Here is a 24,154-nt window from a genome sequence, read left to right on the forward strand (position 1 = left end):
AGTGCAACATTTTTCCGCCAAGTTCAAATCAAAAGCCATATGCTTTAATACACAACCAATGAAGGTGTAGCTATGGGGTGGAGTTCCAATTTAAGATGTTCCAGAAATATCACTCACTCAGTGATGACAGTGTGAGCCACATTTTACACTTGCACAGTGCAGGTGTGTTTGCTTGCTTTCGATTTATGCGCCTGGCATTTTCATATTCGTCTGTGTGCCCAAGGGCATGTTAGTCGCAAAATGATGTGTGGTCAGGTGCAGTTTTGCAGCATTGCTAACTGTTGGGGAAAGTGTAGTGACACGGACCCACAACAGGGGGCGCAAATGAACGGTCAATAGATGAGCCAAAAGTTAACAATTTAATGTCGTGAATGTGCACAACGAATATACAGACAATCACAGAATCTAATAGCAGTCAATCCACAAAAGTGACGTGTGGGCAGGCTCGAGGATAGAAGACATCTGTCCTGAGAAGAGCCGGAACCACACAATTTCCACCGCCACAGAACCCGGTGAATACTGGAGCTGCCAAGTCCCGAATTCCCAGGTGATCACCGTCCCCGACTGTCGGATCTGGTACTGCTGGCGAGGAGCACAAACAATGAGACGTGGGTGTGTGCACACCCAGTAACAAAAACAGTCAGAAGGTGGAAGATCACCTCCACATCTAACACACACTCGTGCAGCTCCTGTCAAACACTTATCTGGTTGGGGTGAGAAGCGAAGCCGTCGCGGATTACGCCAACCTCACTGATAAGGCACTCCACAGGAAAGCAGCTGCAAAATGAATTCAGACTAGGACACAGTTAGTTTCTGGCTGAGGATATTACCTTCACAGGTAGATGATATCTCGGCAACGAGGTGGAGATGATGTCCAGTCTTTATGGAGTGAGATGATGTAGAGTAGATGGGTGACAGCTGTCAAGAGATAATGAGCGACAGCTGTCACCCCCGGCTGTGTCCGTGGTGGCGGCGCCCTCTCGTGCCTGAAGCCCGCACTTCAGGTAGGGCTCCCTCTGGTGGTGGGCCAGCAGTACCTCCTCTTCAGGCAGCCCACACAACACTAACATGAGGAAAAAGTAATTATGCCATACACCAGCAAAAACCTGTGATCCCTGTGTAAAGCTAATATATTTGCAAGAATCCCCCGCAAAGTCCCTCTGTTAAATAAAAGACGTGTGCAGAAGAGGTTACAATTTGCCAAAGAACACATCAACTGGCCTAAAGAGAAATGGAGGAATATTTTGTGGACTGATGAGAGTAAAATTGTTCTTTTTGGGTCCAAGGGCCGCAGACAGTTTGTGAGACGACCCCAAACTCTGAATTCAAGCCACAGTTCACAGTGAAGACAGTGAAGCATGGTGGTGCAAGCATCATGATATGGGCATGTTTCTCCTACAGTGGTGTTGGGCCTATATATCGCATACCAGGTATCATGGATCAGTTTGGACATGTCAAAATACTTGAAGAGGTCATGTTGCCTTATGCTGAAGAGGACATGCCCTTGAAATGGGTGTTTCAACAAGACAATGACCCCAAGCACACTAGTAAACGAGCAAAATCTTGGTTCCAAACCAACAAAATTAATGCCTCGCAGATTTGAAGAAATCATGAAAAACTGTGGTTATACAACTAAATACTAGTTTACCTTGTTTCCCATGTAACAATAAGAAATATACGCAAAACCTGGATTAATCTTTTTAGTCACATAGCACTACTATTATTCTGAACTGTTATTACTGTACTGTATGAATATCAGCACATCAAAGTAGATCAAAACTGATTTGAAACCAAATTATAAGTAAAAACTAATGGAAAAATCAATCAATCAATCAATTCAATCAATTTTATTTATATAGCGCCAAATCACAACAAACAGTTGCTCCAAGGCGCTTTATATTGTAAGGCAAGGCCATACAATAATTATGTAAAACCCCAACGGTCAAAACGACCCCCTGTGAGCAAGCACTTGGCGACAGTGGGAAGGAAAAACTCCCTTTTAACAGGAAGAAACCTCCAGCAGAACCAGGCTCAGGGAGGGGCAGTCTTCTGCTGGGACTGGTTGGGGCTGAGGGAGAGAACCAGGAAAAAGACATGCTGTGGAGGGGAGCAGAGATCGATCACTAATGATTAAATGCAGAGTGGTGCATACAGAGCAAAAAGAGAAAGAAACAGTGCATCATGGGAACCCCCCAGCAGTCTAAGTCTATAGCAGCATAACTAAGGGATGGTTCAGGGTCACCTGATCCAGCCCTAACTATAAGCTTTAGCAAAAAGGAAGTTTTAAGCCTAATCTTAAAAGTAGAGAGGGTGTCTGTCTCCCTGATCTGAATTGGGAGCTGGTTCCACAGGAGAGGAGCCTGAAAGCTGAAGGCTCTGCCTCCCATTCTACTCTTACAAACCCTAGGAACTACAAGTAAGCCTGCAGTCTGAGAGCGAAGCGCTCTATTGGGGTGATATGGTACTATGAGGTCCCTAAGATAAGATGGGACCTGATTATTCAAAACCTTATAACTAAGAAGAAGAATTTTAAATTCTATTCTAGAATTAACAGGAAGCCAATGAAGAGAGGCCAATATGGGTGAGATATGCTCTCTCCTTCTAGTCCCCGTTAGTACTCTAGCTGCAGCATTTTGAATTAACTGAAGGCTTTTCAGGGAACTTTTAGGACAACCTGATAATAATGAATTACAATAGTCCAGCCTAGAGGAAATAAATGCATGAATTAGTTTTTCAGCATTACTCTGAGACAAGACCTTTCTAATTTTAGAGATATTGCGTAAATGCAAAAAAGCAGTCCTACATATTTGTTTAATATGCGCATTGAATGACATATCCTGATCAAAAATGACTCCAAGATTTCTCACAGTATTACTAGAGGTCGGGGTAATGCCATCCAGAGTAAGGATCTGGTTAGACACCATGTTTCTAAGATTTGTGGGGCCAAGTACAATAACTTCAGTTTTATCTGAGTTTAAAAGCAGGAAATTAGAGGTCATCCATGTCTTTATGTCTGTAAGACAATCCTGCAGTTTAGCTAATTGGTGTGTGTCCTCTGGCTTCATGGATAGATAAAGCTGGGTATCATCTGCGTAACAATGAAAAATTTAAGCAATGCCGTCTAATAATACTGCCTAAGGGAAGCATGTATAAAGTGAATAAAATTGGTCCTAGCACAGAACCTTGTGGAACTCCATAATTAACCTTAGTCTGTGAAGAAGATTCCCCATTTACATGAACAAATTGTAATCTATTAGATAAATATGATTCAAACCACCGCAGCGCAGTGCCTTTAATACCTATGGTATGCTCTAATCTCTGTAATAAAATTTTATGGTCAACAGTATCAAAAGCAGCACTGAGGTCTAACAGAACAAGCACAGAGATGAGTCCACTGTCTGAGGCCATAAGAAGATCAGTTGTAACCTTCACTAATGCTGATTCTGTACTATGATGAATTCTAAAACCTGACTGAAGCTCTTCAAATAGACCATTCCTCTGCAGATGATCAGTTAGCTGTTTTACAACTACCCTTTCAAGAATTTTTGAGAGAAAAGGAAGGTTGGAGATTGGCCTATAATTAGCTAAGATAGCTGGGTCAAGTGATGGCTTTTTAAGTAATGGTTTAATTACTGCCACCTTAAAAGCCTGTGGTACATAGCCAACTAATAAAGATAGATTGATCATATTTAAGATCGAAGCATTAAATAATGGTAGGGCTTCCTTGAGGAGCCTGGTAGGAATGGGGTCTAATAGACATGTTGATGGTTTGGATGAAGTAACTAATGAAAATAACTCAGACAGAACAATTGGAGAGAAAGAGTCTAACGAAATACCGGCATCACTGAAAGCATCCAGAGATAACGATACGTCTTTGGGATGTTTATGAGTAATTTTTTCTCTAATAGTTAAAATTTTATTAGCAAAGAAAGTCATGAAGTCATTACTAGTTAAAGGAATACTCGGCTCAATAGAGCTCTGACTCTTTGTCAGCCTGGCTACAGTGCTGAAAAGAAACCTGGGGTTGTTCTTATTTTCTTCAATTAGTGATGAGTAGTAAGATGTCCTAGCTTTACGGAGGGCTTTTTATAGAGAAACAGACTCTTTTTCCAGGCTAAGTGAAGATCTTCTAAATTAGTGAGACGCCATTTCCTCTTCAACTTACGGGTTATCTGCTTTAAGCTGCGAGTTTGTGAGTTATACCACGGAGTCAGGCACTTCTGATTTAAAGTTCTCTTTTTCAGAGGAGCTACAGCATCCAAAGTTGTCTTCAATGAGGATGTAAAACTATTGACGAGATACTCTATCTCACTTACAGAGTTTAGGTAACTACTCTGCACTGTGTTGGTATATGGCATTACAGAACATAAAGAAGGAATCATAATAATAATGAAACTTATTCCCCACTGCTGGGTAGTCCATCAGAGTAAATGTAAATGTTATTAAGAAATGATCAGACAGAAGGGAGTTTTCAGGGAATACTGTTAAGTCTTCAGTTTCCATACCATAAGTCAGAACAAGATCTAAGATATGATTAAAGTGGTGGGTGGACTCATTTACATTTTGAGCAAAGCCAATTGAGTCTAATAATAGATTAAATGCAGTGTTGAGGCTGTCATTCTCAGCATCTGTGTGGATGATAAAAACGCCCACTATAATTATCTTATCTGAGCTAAGCACTAAGTCAGACAAAAGGTCTGAAAATTCATAGAGAAACTCACAGTAACGACCAGGTGGACGATAGATAATAAATAAAACTGTTTTTTGGGACTTCCAATTTGGATGGACAAGACTAAGAGTCAAGCTTTCAAATGAATTAAAGCTCTGTCTGGGTTTTGGATTAATTAATAAGCTGGAATGGAAGATTGCTGCTAATCCTCCTCCGCCCCGGCCCGTGCTACGAGCATTCTGGCAGTTAGTGTGACTCGGGGGTGTTGACTCATTTAAACTAACATATTCATCCTGCTGTAACCAGGTTTCTGTTAGGCAGAATAAATCAATATGTTGATCAATTATTATATCATTTACTAACAGGGACTTAGAAGAGAGAGACCTAATGTTTAATAGACCACATTTAACTGTTTTAGTCTGTGGTGCAGTTGAAGGTGCTATATTATTTTTTTCTTTTTGAATTTTATGCTTAAATAGTTTTTGCTGGTTATTGGTGGTCTGGCAGCAGGCACCGTCTCTACGGTGCCTGGGACAATCCAAATTGTCATCCAATTGTTTCACTGTTTCACCTCAGGGAGCTTTAGTGGCTCTTCCTATCTGCTGATGTGCTTTGACACTTTACACACAGATATGTTTCCTCACCAGTAAACCTCTGCATCCAGCTTTTAAACACAGTAATCAGTGACACTCTGGTGTAATTCATGTTATGCTCAAAAAACAGCCGTGATTAATTGAGAGATGAAATAGATTCCTTTGCACCCTGCACCTTACTTTACACTCAGGTTACACACTGTGTAAATAACAGTGAAGTTGGACAAGCCTCAAATCCACATGCTGTGTGCTTTAGACCATATGCTATAGATCATCAAGATAGCTCCCATAGATTTTTAAAATGTGGAACCAAATGAACCACATTCTTAGAAAAGAATTCACGGCTTTCAAATTACATAAAGAGCTGATGAAACAGCTGCATCAGAAAATCACTCACTCTTTGAAATAACTTGAAATGCCTGAAAAACCCTTGAACCACTAAACAAGTTCTTTCTGAAAACAATTCATTGCCCAAAACACTAAAGAAATAAATTAATTAAGAAGCTTCAATGCTTGAAAACATTTGACACATTAAATGAAGTGATTGCTTCAGAAAATTATTTACAGTCTCAAAATGTTTGAAGCATTGAAAAAAATGTCTGGAAATAAGTCAATGTTTCATAATGCTTGAAACATTAAACACATTGCTCCAGAAAAAAGGTTCACTGTTGTGAATGCATCAAAAATGACAAAAGTTCTTCAAAACCTGATCCACCATTTTAATATATTTGAAACAACAAATCAGACGATTGCTTCATTATATAATTCCATGTTTCATAATGAATGAAAGATTAAATTAATAATTGCTTCAGGAAAAGTTTCACTATTGTGAATGAATTAAAATATTAAATGACTAAATTATTTCAGATTTTATCCATTCTTTTAAAATGTTTGAAAAAGCAAATCAAACAATTGATTCATTGAACAATTCACTGCTTCATAATGTTTTAAACACTGAATGAATCAATTCTCAGAAAATGATTCTTGGTTTTAGAAAGCTTGGAAGAACTAAATGAATCAATTTCTTCAGAATATGATCACTGTTTTCATAAAGCTTTAAACCCAAAATGAATCAATTGCTTCAGAAAATGATTCACCTTCTAAATGCTCAACACACAAAACAAGAATACTACTTTATAATCTGATACACTGTCTTAAAATTTCTGAAACACAAACATTCTTCTGGTATTTTATCCCGCTCCCAGCCCCAAGATACAATACAACCTAGCAACCCAAATAAATTCATGCTATGTCCTTGATGACCAACTCAGGTATTTTATTGCAGGGAAAACAACCAAAAAACAAAAACAAAAAAGCAACCTTTTTAAATTCAAAATCACAGCTTCACACTTGACAAATGGAAAAACTGTGTGCTGTTTTTCCAGCTGTAGCTGAGTGAGTGGTGATGACACTGACACATGTTTCAGCACCTTAAAACTTATGCACACATATTGAATCTCAGACTAAAATTCAAAGTTCTTTCTTTCAGTAATCCCTTCAAATAACTCTAAAGGCTGAATCAATCTTTTGTGTCAGAAGCTGTAAGATGAAGTGTTTTGTTCAGTGGTTGATGACCATATTCAGAAGAGTATGATTAAAAAATATATGGATTAGATAACTGAGGCTGAGAAATAAAAACAAAACAAAACAATGTGTTCTCGTATATGATGCATCGTCTCCACGTTACAAAGAGACACAGATGGCGCTGAGAGAGAGAGATTGAGGGAGACTGAAAGGAGCAAATTGTTGGAGCAACCTCATGAAATGCTTCAATTGATAACACTCAAATAATTATGTTGATCCAAAGTTGCTGAAGAAATATTTATGCCAACTTGTTGCCTTTAAATTGAGCAATTGTAATTCATTTCACCAACTCAAGTATTTTTAATCCAAAAAATTCTAGGGAGGACCTGGGTGCCTCTTTAGGGAGGTGTTCCAGGCACATCCATCTGGGAGGAGACCCCGGGGAAGACCCAGGACTAGGTGGAAACATTATATCTCCACACTGGCCTGGGAACACCTCGGGATCCCCCAGTCAGAGGTGGTCAGCGTGGGCCACTCGGGAAAGGGAAATCTGTGGTCCTCTGCTGGAGCTGTTGCCCCCGTGACCTGATCCCAGTAAGCGGTTGAAGATGAGTGGAGTGACAAAAAATTAAGGATTTTGAAATAAAGTAAATGAAACTACAGTAGGTGCTCAGCAGGTGCTTCGCTGACACCTTGTATGTTTGACACCTACTCATTCAAATGATTTTTTTGTGATTCTCTCACTATAATATATTCTCCTGTTTGATTTTGACATTTGATCTGTTCTGAACCACTGTATTTTTAAGTAACACACAACTCTTTCACCGTGTTTAATCAATCAATCAATCAATTTTTTTATATAGCGCCAAATCACAACAAACAGTTGCCCCAAGGCGCTTTATATTGTAAGGCAAGGCCATACAATAATTATGTAAAACCCCAACGGTCAAAACGACCCCCTGTGAGCAAGCACTTGGCTACAGTGGGAAGGAAAAACTCCCTTTTAACAGGAAGAAACCTCCAGCAGAACCAGGCTCAGGGAGGGGCAGTCTTCTGCTGGGACTGGTTGGGGCTGAGGGAGAGAACCAGGAGAAAGACATGCTGTGGAGGGGAGCAGAGATCAATCACTAATGATTACATGCAGAGTGGTGCATACAGAGCAAAAAGAGAAAGAAACAGTGCATCATGGGAAATCCATAATGTCTGCAAAAGGAATTAAACACGTGACCTCAGAGCCGACCTCGATTTTTGCCTGTGCCCAAAGGTCATGTGACCAATATAAAGATGATATGTAACTGAATATTACTGTTTGATATTAATCATAGCCATATAGGTTGGGTTTTTTTTTTTGCCATTTCCTGAAAACAGCTGTTCTAAATGTTCCCTAACCTTAACCTTAACCTGTGGCTTTGTCCTTTTAACCAATTCATCTCACAATCAAATCACTTTGTCTTTGTCTGACCCTCAATCATTCCACCAAAGTTGATCCAAATCAGGTCAAAACCCCTTTGCATTATTTTGTTCAAACCTACAGACACATGAACACACAGGACTGAAAACAGTATCTGTGCAATATTTGTATTATAACACAATAACTTCACTGTAGCAGATTGTGCACAAAATGTATTCTTTTTATTTATTTCTTTTTTGTGTAATATTCTGACACACATACTGTACATTATATAAAGATGGACAATGAAGCAGCAGTGAATACAAAGTCACTTCAGTGACTGGCACATTTAAGCGCAGAGGTTAATACTTTATTTTTACAGCCTAAAAGGTCAGGTCAGGTGCAGGATCATGTACCGGTGCCACACATCACCACATCCACCACACCATAGAATTGTCTTGAGTCCTGGATGGCAATCACCCAGGTGGACAAACGATCCATCCCTGCCTCCTGAAAGTAACCATCTATCTATTCACCGCAGCACGTAGGTGCCCCCTTGCTCTTCTCCAATGGCTGGAGTCCTCAGCACTGAGGCACCTGCCTGGTGGTTCATCTCCATAAATGTGTCACGTGGCCAACATCTCGTACCTGACATTCCCTCATAATGAAAGTGATACTCATTAGCTTTGTCTTCTCAGATAACTGCTTGTTTGACACAAAGTCTCTCCACCACAAAGAGACCTGGTATGTCTCTGGTTAATGTCTAAGTCTCATAACCAAGAAGACAGGAAGCACCAGGACCCTAAAGACTTAAACTTCATCCTCCTGCAAAGATATCAGCATCAGAAAGCAGCCTCATGACTCCATAAGTTCTTCCTAGGCGTCCCTCCATCTCAAAAGCAAGTGACATGAATGTCACTGCCAAGATAAGTGAATATCTCTACAAGTTCAACATTTTCACCACAAACACATAAACTTTGCGATGGATGAGTCCAGCAGGTCACTGACAGCCTGTATTTTAGTTTCGATCCAGGACAATCGATAACCCAGATACTCAGATTCCTCACTCAGCTTCTCAAGTGTTCTTGACTCAAGACTCTTGAATGCTAGTAAGTACTTGGCCCTGAGGCCCATCAGCCCGGTGCTTATCCCCAGCTACCACGGTGTTAAGTGGATATGAGTCTGTCCTCTTCCTAAATGGGATATCACTCCATCACAGGTCTGATTCAGAATAGTTATTGTGCACAGAAATTCAGCAGATTGGATGCCTTATGTTTTGAGACATCTTGAACACAAACAACTACGGAGCAGTGACCACAGTCAAAAAATAAATGAGAATATTAGAATATTGGCAAATCTACTTACAAAACTGAAAGCTGAAAGGTTTCATTTTTGTACACCAAATATTTGTGGTTTTTAATTGTGGATGATTTGTCAGGGAAGAGATATGAAAAGATCCAGCTGATACTAACTAAAAACTAACCAAACAAACAAACAAAAACCCTGTGGCTGCTGGGGGATAATACTGTCTATATAAATCAAATAATAGGAGCATCTTATTTACAATATGTGAAGTGGAGTTTAGATGTGGTAAGGTGACATTAGTGCTAAGATTTGTAAACAAGTTGTTATTGCACATGATTTGTGGACATATTAATGTTGCATGTGATTTGTGGACATATTAATATTGCACGTGATTTGTAGACATATTATTGCATGTGGTTATTTCACAGTGTTATTGTACTGTCTGACAGCAGCAGGGAGGAACGACCTGCGGTATGGTTCCTTCTTGCACTGAGGGTGCCTCAGTCTGTCACTGAACGAGCTGCTCAGCTCCACTACAGTCTGGTACAGAGGGTGAGAGGAGTTGTCCATGATGGTTTGAACTTGGCTAACACCCCCCTCTCAGCCACCTCCTCCAGAGAGTCCAGACGACAGCCCAAGACAGAGCTGGACTTCCTGACCAGCTTGTTCAGTCCCTTTCTCTCACGCTCTGTGCTGCCCGGGCCCAACAGACGACAGCATAGAGGAGAGCTGAGGCTACAACAGAGTCGTAGAAGGTCTTAAGCAGAGGCCTGCTCACTCCATAGTAACACTGCCAGTGAACATATGGTCCCACTCTGACCAGAGTAGGGCCATATGTTCACTGGCAGTGTTAATTTAACACTGTCAATGTTAGTTTTACACTGGGGATTTTATTGTGAAGGATCTAGCTTGTGTTTTGGAAATAATCATTACAAAAAATATACAACCAAATTTAAATTTGTATGTGCCCCTGGCTTTGAGGAATTTGGCAAATGATTAAAAAAAAAAAAAAAAGAAGAACAAGAACAAGAGGAAAGCAGAGATGACGACAATGATTCTGTAAAAAAAAACAAAAAAAAACAGTCAGGATAACATTTTGGAGTTTTAATGTATTTGTATATTTATTTATTATAAGGGTGTGTGCACTCTGCATATTTTAGATATTACATTGTATGTCAGTCGTTCCCAATTTGTTTTTTCCCTTGAAGCTCCCCTTATTTGAATCAAAGAAATGTTGAGACAATCCCCCCACCCCTTCCTGTTCCTTCTTTTCCATTTGGTGCAATAATCTTTGTTAATTACCTTTCATTGTCCACTAAGTGGGATATTTTGACTTTTTCTAACATGTGTACTTAAGTTTGACAACCTCAGAGCAGACGAAACGCATGACGCCCCGCCCCAACCCCAGCTTCGATAATGATCTTTGGTGCCCCCTAAGGGCCACAGTTGGGGGAGATCGGACACCAAGGCAGTGCAGTATACCGCACATTTTCTTAAACTCTAGACGTTAACCCCCCGTGCACTCACTCACGTGTTTGTCTGATAGATATCTAGTGACGCCTGGTTTCTTCATCGCCATCGTCATCCTCGTCATCCTCACTGCACGGCCCGGAGACCTTTGCAGGCAACAGGATGCAGCCAAGTGCAAAGGTATCGGCACTCTGTGAGATCAAATCTCCTCGGTGTGTTCTACATAACAGTCACTCTGATCGGATAAGAGATGTGTGGTGTTGGTGTTAGAACTGACAGAATTTGCATCATTTTGCAAAACGTGCGCCGGTATTTGCAGGGTGCAGACTTGAAACGAGGATTTGTTGTTTGTGGTTGGTGCTGCAGCTTCACTGCACAATCTCCTCCTGCGGAGTGTTGCGTGACACGATGTGTGGCTATCAGACGTGTTCTCTCTTTTTATCCTGTTCCATATTTGTGTGCTGTTGAATAAGACGACACTTATCTGGACTGAATACGTGGACCACCAACCTGTGCTCTCCCCTGAACAGTAAAAGCAGGGAGATTTGAGCAAATTCTGGCTTAAAGCTACGGGGCCTGGTGGTACTTTGTCTGTTCCATCTCGATGGGTCTGATATCTTACCACGATAAGTAACATGAAAGTACCCTGTCATCAGCTTTTTTCTTCTCTGATCTTCTTCCCTGAAACATCACAGCTGAGCGATTCATGAAACAGAGAACAGAGACAACAGTCGCATGCTTTGGCTTTTCAAAAACAGAAAGATATCAGTGTCAGGTGAACGAGGAAAGACTTTTAGACGCTCTGGGAGAACCTTTGTTCCTGTAATGAGCTTGTTCGCTTAGTCTTGTCCATCACACCCACATATGCATTCTGAATAACATGGACTCTGCACAGCTCATCAGTAATGTTTGATTATCAATCTCATGCCTGTGTGTGTGTGTGTGTGTGTGTGTGTGTGTGTGTGTGTGTGTGTGTGTGTGTGTGTGTGCGTGCGCCAATTTTGGTCCAAACTGGAGTGAAAATCAGAAATGTAACCTTTGACCACAATGATCATCACCTTTGATACCCTTGACCTTTGATCACCTTGACCTTTGATAAAGTTGATCATAGGAGATTCAGGAACCCACTATGTGTGCTACGTTTGGTGGAAATTGGATTGAAAATTAATATTTTGAACTTTGATGTCAATAACCTTGACCTTGACTGATAGAATCCACTTAGGTTTGTGCCACATTTGGACCAAATCAGGATGACAATCTAATTCCTTGAAATTGAACAAAATTCAATCTTTAAAGGCAATATAGAGTCAACCTTCACTGGCATACCAGGTTTGGTAGAAATCAACAAAAGGACCTGTGAAGGGAAGCCAACAGACAAATATGACCTTGACCCCAGTGTTTGGTCTTTGTAAAATTTGACCTCACTTGTGAAATTTTCAACCCCACTTACATATGTGTGTCAACTTTGGTGAAAAGTGGAGTACTAATCAAACATTTGCCCTTTAACAAAAATGTTCTTGACTTCAGTAATAGATTTTTTGATAAATTTGACATCACTTGGGGGGCAGCACGGTGGATTAGTGGTTAGCACTTCTCACATTGAGAAGGTCGTGGGTTCAATTCCCGTGGCCTTTCTGTGTGGAGTTTGCATGTTCTCCCCGTGTTTGCGTGGGTTTCCTCCGGGTGCTCCGGTTTCCTCCCACATCCAAAGACATGTGGGTTAGGTGGATTGCAATGTTTAAAATTGTCCGTAGGTGTGTGTGTGTAGGTGTGTCTGTGTTTGTTTGTCTATTTGTGGCCCTGCGACAGACTGGCATCCTGTCCTGGGTGTACCCCGCCTCGCGTTCTATGACTGCTGGGATAGGCTCCAGGCCCCCGCGACCCTTAATTGGACTAAGCGGTAGAAGATGAATGAATAAATGAATGACATCACTTGGGGAATTCAGGAACCCAACTCCATATGCACACCACGTTTGATGGAAAATGAATCAAAAAACAAAATTTTACACTTTGACCCCAACAACTTTAACCTTCACCCAAATTATTTATCTCTGTCTGACATGTGCGCACACACACACACACACACACTAAGCAATACTGATTAAGCACCATTTTATTCTGAGTGAATATTTCCAGACTTTTTTTCCATAAACCTGTCACAGAGGCCTGACCGTTTTTATGTTGTCTTCAGTTACATCACCGATTCTGAGTACTGTAATAAATGACATAATCCAGCATCGGTACAGATTTCTGACCACCTTGTATTTTTTTTTTTTTTTTTTTTTTTTTTTTTTTTAGTGAACTGAAACAGATTTGAAACGGAACAATCTGGAGGTGCAGTTTTAGAAAACAAAGCAGAACTGATGTAATGACTCGCAAATGTATCTGAAACGTGAAACGTTTATTATTTAATCAGTATTATGTCATCTACTGATGAGTCAAGCTTTCAATAAAAACACAAAGCAAACCTTTGTCCCATAATGATGACTGATGGAAGTGTGGATTATACACTGGGATGAAAATATTCAAACACAAAATGAAAGGATTACACAATTTCACCATAATTATGTATTTTATTAACAGTATTATAATGCAATTCAAACTGCCTGTGTTTTTATCATATGCGGCGTTTCCAGTTGACAGGATGACAACGCGCTGGAAGACGTGCGCTGTGCACACATTTTAACACGCTGCTATGGATGCTGTTATGATTACATTTTTGCGGGTCAGAACAAAGGAATGAGGTGGTCCCTGTGAAAATAAACATTTAGTGTCAGATGTATTACACACGATTGCAAAACATCCAGCAATGACAACATAAACCCCCTCACCCATCTTCCTCCAGGGCCTGGGATTGTACCTGCTAGTGTGATTGGTCACCACAGGTGAGGCATGTTGGAGAAAAAGCTTGTCTTTCTCCTCCCAGAAAACTGTCTTTGTTTCACTCTGACAGGGGGAATGTGTGGCTTAGCATCTCTGTGGCACTTTGAGCACCTGAAATGACTTCCCTGTATTTTCCCAGCATGCACAGAGAGCCGCTTTGATCCTGCCGAGCAGGACGACATAAAGAATCTGAGACCAGGAGGTACAGCTTCTCTGGACGTATGTCACTTTGTCGTGACTTTGAGCCTTCTGAAAGGAACAAATGTTTCATTTTCTTAAAAAGAAACAGCTTCAGAGAGAAAACAACTTTTCTATTGATGAATGTGAAGACATACAGTACAACATCTGCCAGGATTGATGATGCAAGTTGGTATTTGTTCCACATATTCAGTTCAAATCTAACTATTAAGTGTTGTCTTAATATTATGTGGTTCTCTGTATTTCTAATTTCTTTGTGTGGATGGAAACACACATTCCAGCAACTCTCCGTCACACTTAGTGGGAATATTACTTTGCTCGATATTTAGAGGGGATTAGATTTTGGAGGAGTTTGGAGAAAGGTCTAAAGTCAAGATCAATGAAAACATGGTCCAAGAAACACTTCTTTTTTTTTTCTTTTTGTATATCTCAACAATCAAGAAGCCTAGATGGATGAAAGCATATATTGATCAGAAAAGTATTTGTGATTGATTGTTATGAATGACTAACTCAGCCACATAGGGTGCACAGCCAGGACATTCTGAGTGCCTGTCCCAAGCCTGGATAAATAAAGAGGGTAGAAGGAGGTAAGGACATCTAGCAATTTTCTCAAATCACAGTCGCATGGGGTGTACAAGCAGTAGATTCTGAATGTTGATCCAAACAATGTGGCCCGAGTCATACAGAGATTATTCTTTAATGAAGTGACTCTGGAACATAATTTATAAGCCGTTTACTGATGAAACAAAATGAATAAAATGTTCTATTATACCTGCATTAATGATAAATATCCACCAGGTGGAAACATTGCTCCATTTTCAGAACCTTGAGGACAGCCTGCTGTGGACATGATGACCAATGTGTTGCCTGTATTAGTCGATGTCACAATTAGCCTTGTTGGCAGGATGTGGCTGTCAACAGTGTTACATCCAACTTGTAACATTTTTACGCAAACAGATCATTTTGACCTTCCACCAGTCTGTGAAGAGTCTGGTACCCCTGTTGGGTCACTGTGTCATGCACAAGGAAATGCTAACCCTACCCCATCAATCTTAATCCATTAATATCCTCACATTTTTCAATAGAATACAGTAGATATCAATATGCTCTACTAAACGGTTGAGTGAGCATTAAGGGTTAACCAATAACATAACATGGAATGCTCCCTGATGATGCGGACGTGAAGCAGATAGTTCCGTGCACTGTCAGAGAGAAATGACACAGTATCCACCCATTATTAAATAACACAATGGGCATCCCTAACTCATCACACATCTCCAAATGGCTGCACTGATGTTGGACTTGGTTCAAAATGAACCACCACCAGCAGATGACATGGCACCCCAAATCAACATTGACTGTGAAAACTTCACACTGGATCTTAAGCAGTTTGGATTCTGAGCCTCTCCACTCTTCTTCCAGACTGTGGGACCTTTATTTCCAAATGAAATGCAAAATTTACTTTCATCTGAAAAGAGGACTATGGACCACTGAGCAACAGTCCAGTTCTTTTTCTCCTTAGCTCAGGTAAGGTGCTTCTGACATTGTCTGTGCTACAGAAGTGGTTTGAGACTAGGAATGTGACACTTCGGGCACTTTTCCTGGACATGTCTGTGTGTGGTGGCCCGTGATACAGTGACTCCAGCCTCGGTCCGCTCCTTGTGAAGTTTCCCCACGTTCTTGGATAAGCTTTGCTTGACAGGCTGCAGTCATCCCTGTTGTTTGTGCAACTTTTCTGACCACACTTTTCCCTTCTAGTGAACTTTCTCTAAATATGCTTTGATACAGTACTGTGTGAACAGTCATTCCTTTCAGCAATGACCTTCTGTGGCTTACTCCCCTTATCGAGGGTGTCAGCAAGCATCTTCTGGACAACTATCAAGTCAGCAGTCCTCCCCTTATTGTAGGTTGTGTGCACTGAACCAGTGACAGATTCGTGGTATTTATACTGCACAAATAGTGAGTCACTTAAACCTTAAATTAAATATTCTCATATTTAGACATAATTCTTTTCTATTTTTTGGTGCTGTAGAGTGTAGACCATAATGATCAAATTAAAATAAAACATAGGGTCAAAGAAGTGAATGCTGTCACCCTAGTTTAGTGTCTGGTTGTGCTATTAAGATGGAGCACAATGAAGTAGGTCTTGGTTGGCTAATAGTGATCTGAATGTGATGATGAGCATTTTGAAGTTGGCTTTTCAGAGGGATGAGAAGCCAGTGGGGATTTTCTCCAACACAGGTTGGCAGGTTGATTTAAGAAGTTGGCAAGAGGTTTCTGATCACCTCTGAAGTGGGTTAGAATTTAATAAACCCTCTCCTGGATTAGAACCAGAGGGAGAAACATGAGCAGGACCAACCTATCAGCAAGCACATTCAGCATTAATGCAGGGAAATAAACGCTTCCCCATTCAAACAATGGAACATTTGAAAGAGTCTCCACAATATTTCGGCCTATCTGAAGTCTTTGAAGTGGAATTTGTGCTTGCTGAAGCAAGCAGCACTGACATGTTTTTGGTCAAAGGTAACTGGAAAGCAGTGAGGAAACTCTAGAAAGCTTAAATGCGATATTTCCTGTCTGTGAAGTTACTCTATTGTTGGCCAGATCTGTATGGTGATTAGTTAGTGGGACGCGGAAAGGTATGCAAGTCTGTTTTATGAGCTTGAGAGACCTGGGTGGCAGTTTATGTCCCTCCTTTGTGCAGCAGCTGGTGATGTACCTGCACTCTGCAAAGCAAGCTCATGGATCAGATTTAAAGGAATAAGTATACCTTTTTATTATACTTTTTATCGTTAGTTTGGGAGGGAACCATCACGGGAGGTAAGAGGGAACATCCCGGGAGTTACAAAAATACATTGTGCACTCAAAACAGCAACAAAATCACACCAGCAACCTGATTTATAACAGTTGACATCTGAGTATATACATCTGAGGATATACATTCTACAAAGTGTACTGTTTTTCTAAAATTGTGGTTTATACCATCTCTGCATTAATCTTACATGTAGCACCAATCAGATTGTTTACCACTGATGTCACAAATGGAGCTCACATTGCAAGTCCTTTAAAAGACATATTGCACCAAAATCATAACAATTAAGATTTCGGCTTAATTGATCCAGCGAACCAGGACCTTTCTGCACCAAAGCTAAGCACAATAACCACTAGGCCACCACCCCTGCTAAAGTGTTCACTAAGTCAAGTCAAATATTTCTATATATAATTACTTAATTCTTTTAAGTTGTGCTTAAGTTATACTTTGAAGTTTTGCTAACTTAGTAGACAATTAGTTCAAGTCAATCAAAAATTCTGAGTTTAATATACTCAAAAAGCAAGACCATGTTACTCTTAAAACTTTGAGTTTACACTACTTAATATTTTTAATTAATTTGACCATTCTGGTTTAGAGTGCATGCACACACATGTACGATCACCGTTCTCTCTTAAATAAAGTCCACTAACTTCTGGAAATGTATTCTGACATTTTCCAATGTAAGAAATCTATCTCTGTGCCCAGGCAGTCTGTAAAAACAGCATCATGAAGATGTACCACGTCCATTTACACAGCTTCAGCAAACCAGCATCCAGACAAACAGTGCCTCACCACAAACAGGTTCCAAAATCCAGCAGACTCTGAAAAAGTTGAGCTTGTTGTCTCCTGTCTGTAAATCCTCTGTAAATCCGAGCCATCACATTCAAATAAAAGCTCAGAAGCTTCCTTTTTGGATGAATCTGGTTCATCTCCCTCTGTCTGTCAGTCATGGGGATGTTTTTGCTCATTCTAAAATCTACGTCACACGCCGAGAAATGCCAACAGATAATTATTAGCACATGTGCAAATATACTTACAATCATGAGTAGGTGTGACACTTCTATTCCGTCAGCCAAATTACCTAACAGCTTTTTCAGCGTAAAAAAAAACTTTCACTGAACAATGGTGAATAATTAAATCTTTAGCAAATGTTCACAGTACAAGTACAGTAAAACTCACATATAATGAATTGAGGTGGACTAGCAAATTTTGCCCGTTATAATCAAAATCCACAATTTGTATAAAATGGACAAAATCCACGATATGTATGTAACAGATTAGTTACAGTCAGGAGGCGCTGAACGATTTACGGGGAGCATCAATTAGGCTTATGCATTTCCTTTGTTATATGGCTGGGGGGGCCTGGCTGCCTTTTTGTTTCTGTCCTTTGCTTCTCCTTCCAGGTGGTTTGCATTTGGAACTGAGTGGCTGTGTTGCTGAGTTTATCAGGACCTCACCCTGATCACCTGAGGCTGATCACCTGCGGCTCATCAGGACTCACAGCTGTGGTGCATCTGCATGGATTGGAACATGGTGGCATTTAAGACTGGAGTGCACAGTGTGTATTTGCCAGAGACTCGACCTTGTGACCAGACGGGTGAGATCGTCGTCTCGGGAGCCATCTCATCATCAATGGATGCAGAGAACGTCCAGGTTTGATGCACGGTCTGTGAAAGAGGAGGGGGTGAGGTCTCACGCTTGTCAGCACACTTCCTGAGGTACGTTAGATTTTGTGACTAACATTTATACAGTCAGTAAATGTGGTGTCCCTCACACCTTTATTATATTGAGCTGTATGTTAGTCATGTATCGACTTCCACTGCAGTGGAGTTTTGTGAACTGGATGTTCCATGCCTGCAGGTTGGGAAGTTGATTAGTAATCAAGCCAGGAAGTGTTTGCTGTTTGTACACCTTTAAGTGTTCTCTCTGTGTGTAGAGTGTGGACTCACATAACGGTTCCTTCTTCCACAGACTCGGTTTGTTGCGGCCACCTGGGGGGTGTCGGCGGGGTCCTTGAGTCCGAACAGCTTCTGGCTCCGGACCGTTAGCGCTGCTGGGAGCGCACCACGCCAGACCGCACTTTGTTTTTTATGTATCACTGTTATGTATTAAATTCAGTTAGCCTTTGTACCGTGCTCTGCTTATTTCATACTGGGTCTTTCAAACGCTGGTCGGTTCTCCGAGCTGCGTCCGACACATAACATCCTTGATTAAATGCCTGATCTTGAATAGGGACATGGCTCATTTAATGGCTGGGTCAAAACTTCATCTGGAAAAAAAAATTAACGCTTGCCTTAAATAAGCAGTGGGCATTATGTGCACTAAAAAGTTTACATTTGGATGAGTCATTTTTTTAGTAAGTTGACTGCAAAGTGGTATCTTAAAATCCTAAAGCCTGATTTAAGCTTCAACAATTCTGTGACTCTGTGGCCATACAATGACATTGATGTGGGCGTCATCTTTTTAAAGTTCTCCATCTTGTCTTAATGCAATTTGTTGCAGGAACAGCAGCTTTTTCTGGATTAATTTGTCCCTCAATAAGCGCAACTTCTTTACACAATCATCAACGTCCAAACCAACGATACGGTACATGTAATTTCCCTCCATGAATAGTGGGTCATTTGAGCATCTTTGTAGTTTTTAGACTACTTTTCTGCCAAATGTATTTAATCCATAACTGAAATGTAATTGGCTTGCTCACTGCAAAAACTTTTAACATATGACAGGAGAGGAATGAGTGAAACCTGAAAAGTGACCAATCACAACCCTTTGCGGTGTCCATCGTTAAGGGCCCCTTAACATGCATGTGCCATCCATGGGCAGACTGGACTTGCCACCATCAGATGTGGACATGATAAGAGCGCCCTGCTTCTCATTCATGTCATTTCATGACTGTACGTCTGTGACCATGGGTCATATACAGAGGGACAGACAGGTCATAATTGTATTGTCCACTTGATAAGAGGGATTCATAAAATGCGGTATTTTTATATGGTGTGTGGTTTGATTTTTTTTTTAAAATACATCCATGTCCTTCTTGATTTCAAGCATTTTTCCGCACCTTTTATAGGACAGCAATGGTAGCTCAGTGGTAAAGTTTCTGGCTAGCAATCACAGCTTTTGGAAAGTGCAGGTTCAAATCCTGTGGGTGGCATGTATTTTTTTTTCACAGCTGCTCGCACTGTGTTCCCGTGTGCACGACACTGTCGCACCGAGATCATGCACACCTGCCCATCGGCTCGATGTTTTCGTGGTTCGCTCATACGAACTGTTCCACCGTGAGTCACTCTGATTTGTACTTAATCGTACTATTTGTGAAGGGGCCCTAAAGCAAGTGCACGTCAGGCTATGGGGAGGGTTCGCAGGGATGCAGAGCAGTGGCGGATGCTGGTCTTTCAAGGAGGGGAAGCTCAATTTCGGCCTACATCATAAAATGTGTTGGTTTATTTATACGTAAATTCTACACTCCGTTCCTTTTCAAGAAAATGATCTGCGACCCTGTCGTACCAACAAGGTGTCTTTTCCAGGGACTTGACTAGTGTCCTCTCAATGGCCAGCAGAGCTAGGCTGCTTAAACGGTCTTTGCCCATGGTGTTGCGGGTGTAAGACTTGAGCGCTTTAAACAGGAGAAGCTCCTCTCTACACCTGAAGATGTAGCTCCAATTGTTGCCACTAATGACAATAGTTTGTACACCTGAGGCATTGCACTGTCCAACTCCATGTCTTTCAGAAACAGCACGAAATCACATAGCTTTCCCCTGTTGCCCTGCAAGTCCTGGTTTGAATATAGGACTTGAAGTTCAGACCTCAGACTCCCTGAATCAAACAACTGGCCAAAACTTTTCAGGACACTCTGAAATGCCTCCTCTGGAAACACTTGTCTCATCTCATCAAATTTCCCTGGATTGACCAATTCCAAGAAGCGCAGACTTTCCAAATTTGCAAAACGCTGAGGTAGCTGCTCTGTGAGATTGTCTAGGATGGCCATGTACAGATTTCTGTAGCGCTCCTTTGGATCCTGTAGTTGTGACAGACGGCGTTTTCTCATGGGCTCAGTTTGTGGGTCTGATGTGAGATCTGCTGCTTTGGCATAAATAACTTGGAAAGCCCCCTCTGACCTCTTCTCTTTGACAAAAGCAAGCAGAGACTCAATTCTTTTCTTGCAGTACAGAACATCCATAGCTCTCTGCTGGACAATGTCAAACACCACATCAGTCTCAGAGAAGATTTGTTCATACACTCAACAAAAATGTAAACGCAACACTTTTGGTTTTGCTCCCATTTTGTATGAGATGAACTCAAAGATCTAAAACTTTTTCCACATACACAATATCACCATTTCCCTCAAATATTGTTCACAAACCAGTCTAAATCTGTGATAGTGAGCACTTCTCCTTTGCTGAGATAATCCATCCCACCTCACAGGTGTGCCATATCAAGATGCTGATTAGACACCATGATTAGTGCACAGGTGTGCCTTAGACTGTCCACAATAAAAGGCCACTCTGAAAGGTGCAGTTTTGTTTTATTGGGGGGGATACCAGTCAGTATCTGGTGTGACCACCATTTGCCTCATGCAGTGCAACACATCTCTTTCGCATAGAGTTGATCAGGTTGTCAATTGTGGCCTGTGGAATGTTGGTCCACTCCTTTTCAATGGCTGTGCGAAGTTGCTGGATATTGGCAGGAACTGGTACACACTGTCGTATACGCCGGTCCAGAGCATCCCAAACATGCTCAATGGTTGACATGTCCGGTGAGTATGCCGGCCATGCAAGAACTGGGACATTTTCAGCTTCCAAGAATTGTGTACAGATCCTTGCAACATGGGGCCGTGTATTATCCTGCTGCAACATGAGGTGATGTTCTTGGATGTATGGCACAACAATGGGCCTCAGGATCTCGTCACAGTATCTCTGTGCATTCAAAATGCCATCAATAAAATGCACCTGTGTTCTTCATCCATAACAGACGCCTGCCCATACCATAACCCCACTGCCACCATGGGCCACTCGATCCACAACATTGACATCAGAAAACCGCTCACCCACACGACGCCACACACGCTGTCTGCCATCTGCCCTGAACAGTGTGAACCGGGATTCATCCGTGAAGAGAACACCTCTCCAACGCCAGCGAATATGAGCATTTACCCACTCAAGTCGGTTACGACGACGAACTGGAGTCAGGTCGAGACCCTGATGAGGACGACGAGCATGCAGATGAGCTTCCCTGAGATGGTTTCTGACAGTTTGTGCAGAAATTCTTTGGTTATGCAAACCGATTGTTTCAGCAGCTGTCCGAGTGGCTGGTCTCAGACGATCTTGGAGGTGAACATGCTGGATGTGGAGGTCCTGGACTGGTGTGGTTACATGTGGTCTGCAGTTGTGAGGCTGGTTGGATGTACTGCCAAATTCTCTGAAACGCCTTTGGAGACGGCTTATGGTAGAGAAATGAACATTCAATACACGAGCAACAGCTCTGGTTGACATTCCTGATGTCAGCATGCCAATTGCACGCTCCCTCAAATCTTGCGACATCTGTGGCATTGTGCTGTGTGATAAAACTGCACCTTTCAGAGTGGCCTTTTATTGTGGACAGTCTAAGGCACACCTGTGCACTAATCATGGTGTCTAATCAGCATCTTGATATGGCACACCTGTGAGGTGGGATGGATTATCTCAGCAAAGAAGTGCCCACTATCACAGATTTAGACTGGTTTGTGAACAATATTTGAGGGAAATGGTGATATTGTGTATGTGGAAAAAGTTTTAGATCTTTGAGTTCATCTTATACAAAATGGGAGCAAAACCAAAAGTGTTGCGTTTATATTTTTGTTGAGTGTATGTGTACAACATGAACACAAACTCAAAATCCTCCAGTTTCATCAGAAGGCCTTTGGCACAGTGTAATGTGTCATCATCCATGGAATTATCTGCAATGATCATCTCAAAAGTTCATAATTGTTTGCCACAATGCTCACTATCCGTGATGTGAAATTCCATCGAGTAGGAGCATTTCTGGGCAACCTTGAGCAGCCTGCAGACTCAAGAAAAGACATCCTCTTTGTGGATTTTGAGAAAAATGTGGCAAACCCAGAGAGCGATGCAAAAAATATTCTGCACTCAGATAAGCATTTAGCCCCCTGAGACAGAACCAGATTCAGTCTGTGTGCATAGCAATGCACAAACATTGCACTGGGGGCTATTGCTTTAACTTTGGCCTGCAAACCATTGAGAGCTGAAGCCATGACATCAGCCCCATCATAGGTTTGCGCCACAAGTTTCTCCCTGAAATTGTAGCCCTGCATGTTCTCATTCAAGACTTCAAAAACAGACTGAGCATCTCTTCCCCCAGAAACATCAAAAAATCCAATAAAGCACTCCTGAATTTTACCTGCCCTATCCACATAGCAAACAATGACAGAGAGTTGAGCATGGCAAGCTATATCAGTTGTTTCATCCACCTGCCATGCAAAAAAGGGAGCAGCCTGGATTTCATCCTTGATCCCATCAGAAACAGTGGCTGAAAGAGCAGAGATCAAGTCATTTTGGATTGCATGGGACATACCAGAAAACACAGCTGATGACTGGAATTGAGTGGCCAGGACAGAGTCATATTTAGCTAATGTTTCATTAAACTCCCTGTAATTCCCCTTATTGGATGATTCAACACTCTCATCATGCCCCCTAAATGACAGCTCCTGACGGCCAAGCAAGGAAGTCACATCAATAAGGCGGTTTAGGAAAGCTCTGTTTTGTTTAACTAATTCATTATGTTTTGCCACTTGAATGCCAGCGCCTTCATTGATTACATGCTCAACCCTGACTCTGCCCAGGCAACTTAACCTTGCACATGCACTCACATGTTCATTGCTTTTTTCATGCCTTTTGTATGCCCTGTCAAAGTTGGACAGATCCCCAAAACCCACTTTTGACCAGACAACACATCCCTGAGATGGTTTCATCAAGAGGCATGGCCAACAGTACATTTTATTTGTTACAGCACTTCCAGTCAGCCAGCTCACTTTGTCATACCAGGACAGCTGAAAAGACCTGTTACTTTTCCCCTCCTTTTGCACCAAATTAATCTGAGGAGTTGATCTGCCCTGCTGTTTAACTCTAAGTTTTTCTTCGTAAGGAAGACTATCTCAAATGGCTTCACCAAAATCCGGTCCACAACATTCACATTGTCTGCCATTATGTGCAGCTTGCTACCTAGCTAGCTCGCTAGCTGGGACTGGCGTGAGGCTTGTGTGAAGTGTGTCCACCTGTGAGTGCTTTGTGACGTTGGAGGGGCTCAGCAGCACC

Source organism: Thalassophryne amazonica, chromosome 11 (genome assembly GCF_902500255.1).
Source record: "Thalassophryne amazonica chromosome 11, fThaAma1.1, whole genome shotgun sequence".
Taxonomy (NCBI): domain Eukaryota; kingdom Metazoa; phylum Chordata; class Actinopteri; order Batrachoidiformes; family Batrachoididae; genus Thalassophryne; species Thalassophryne amazonica.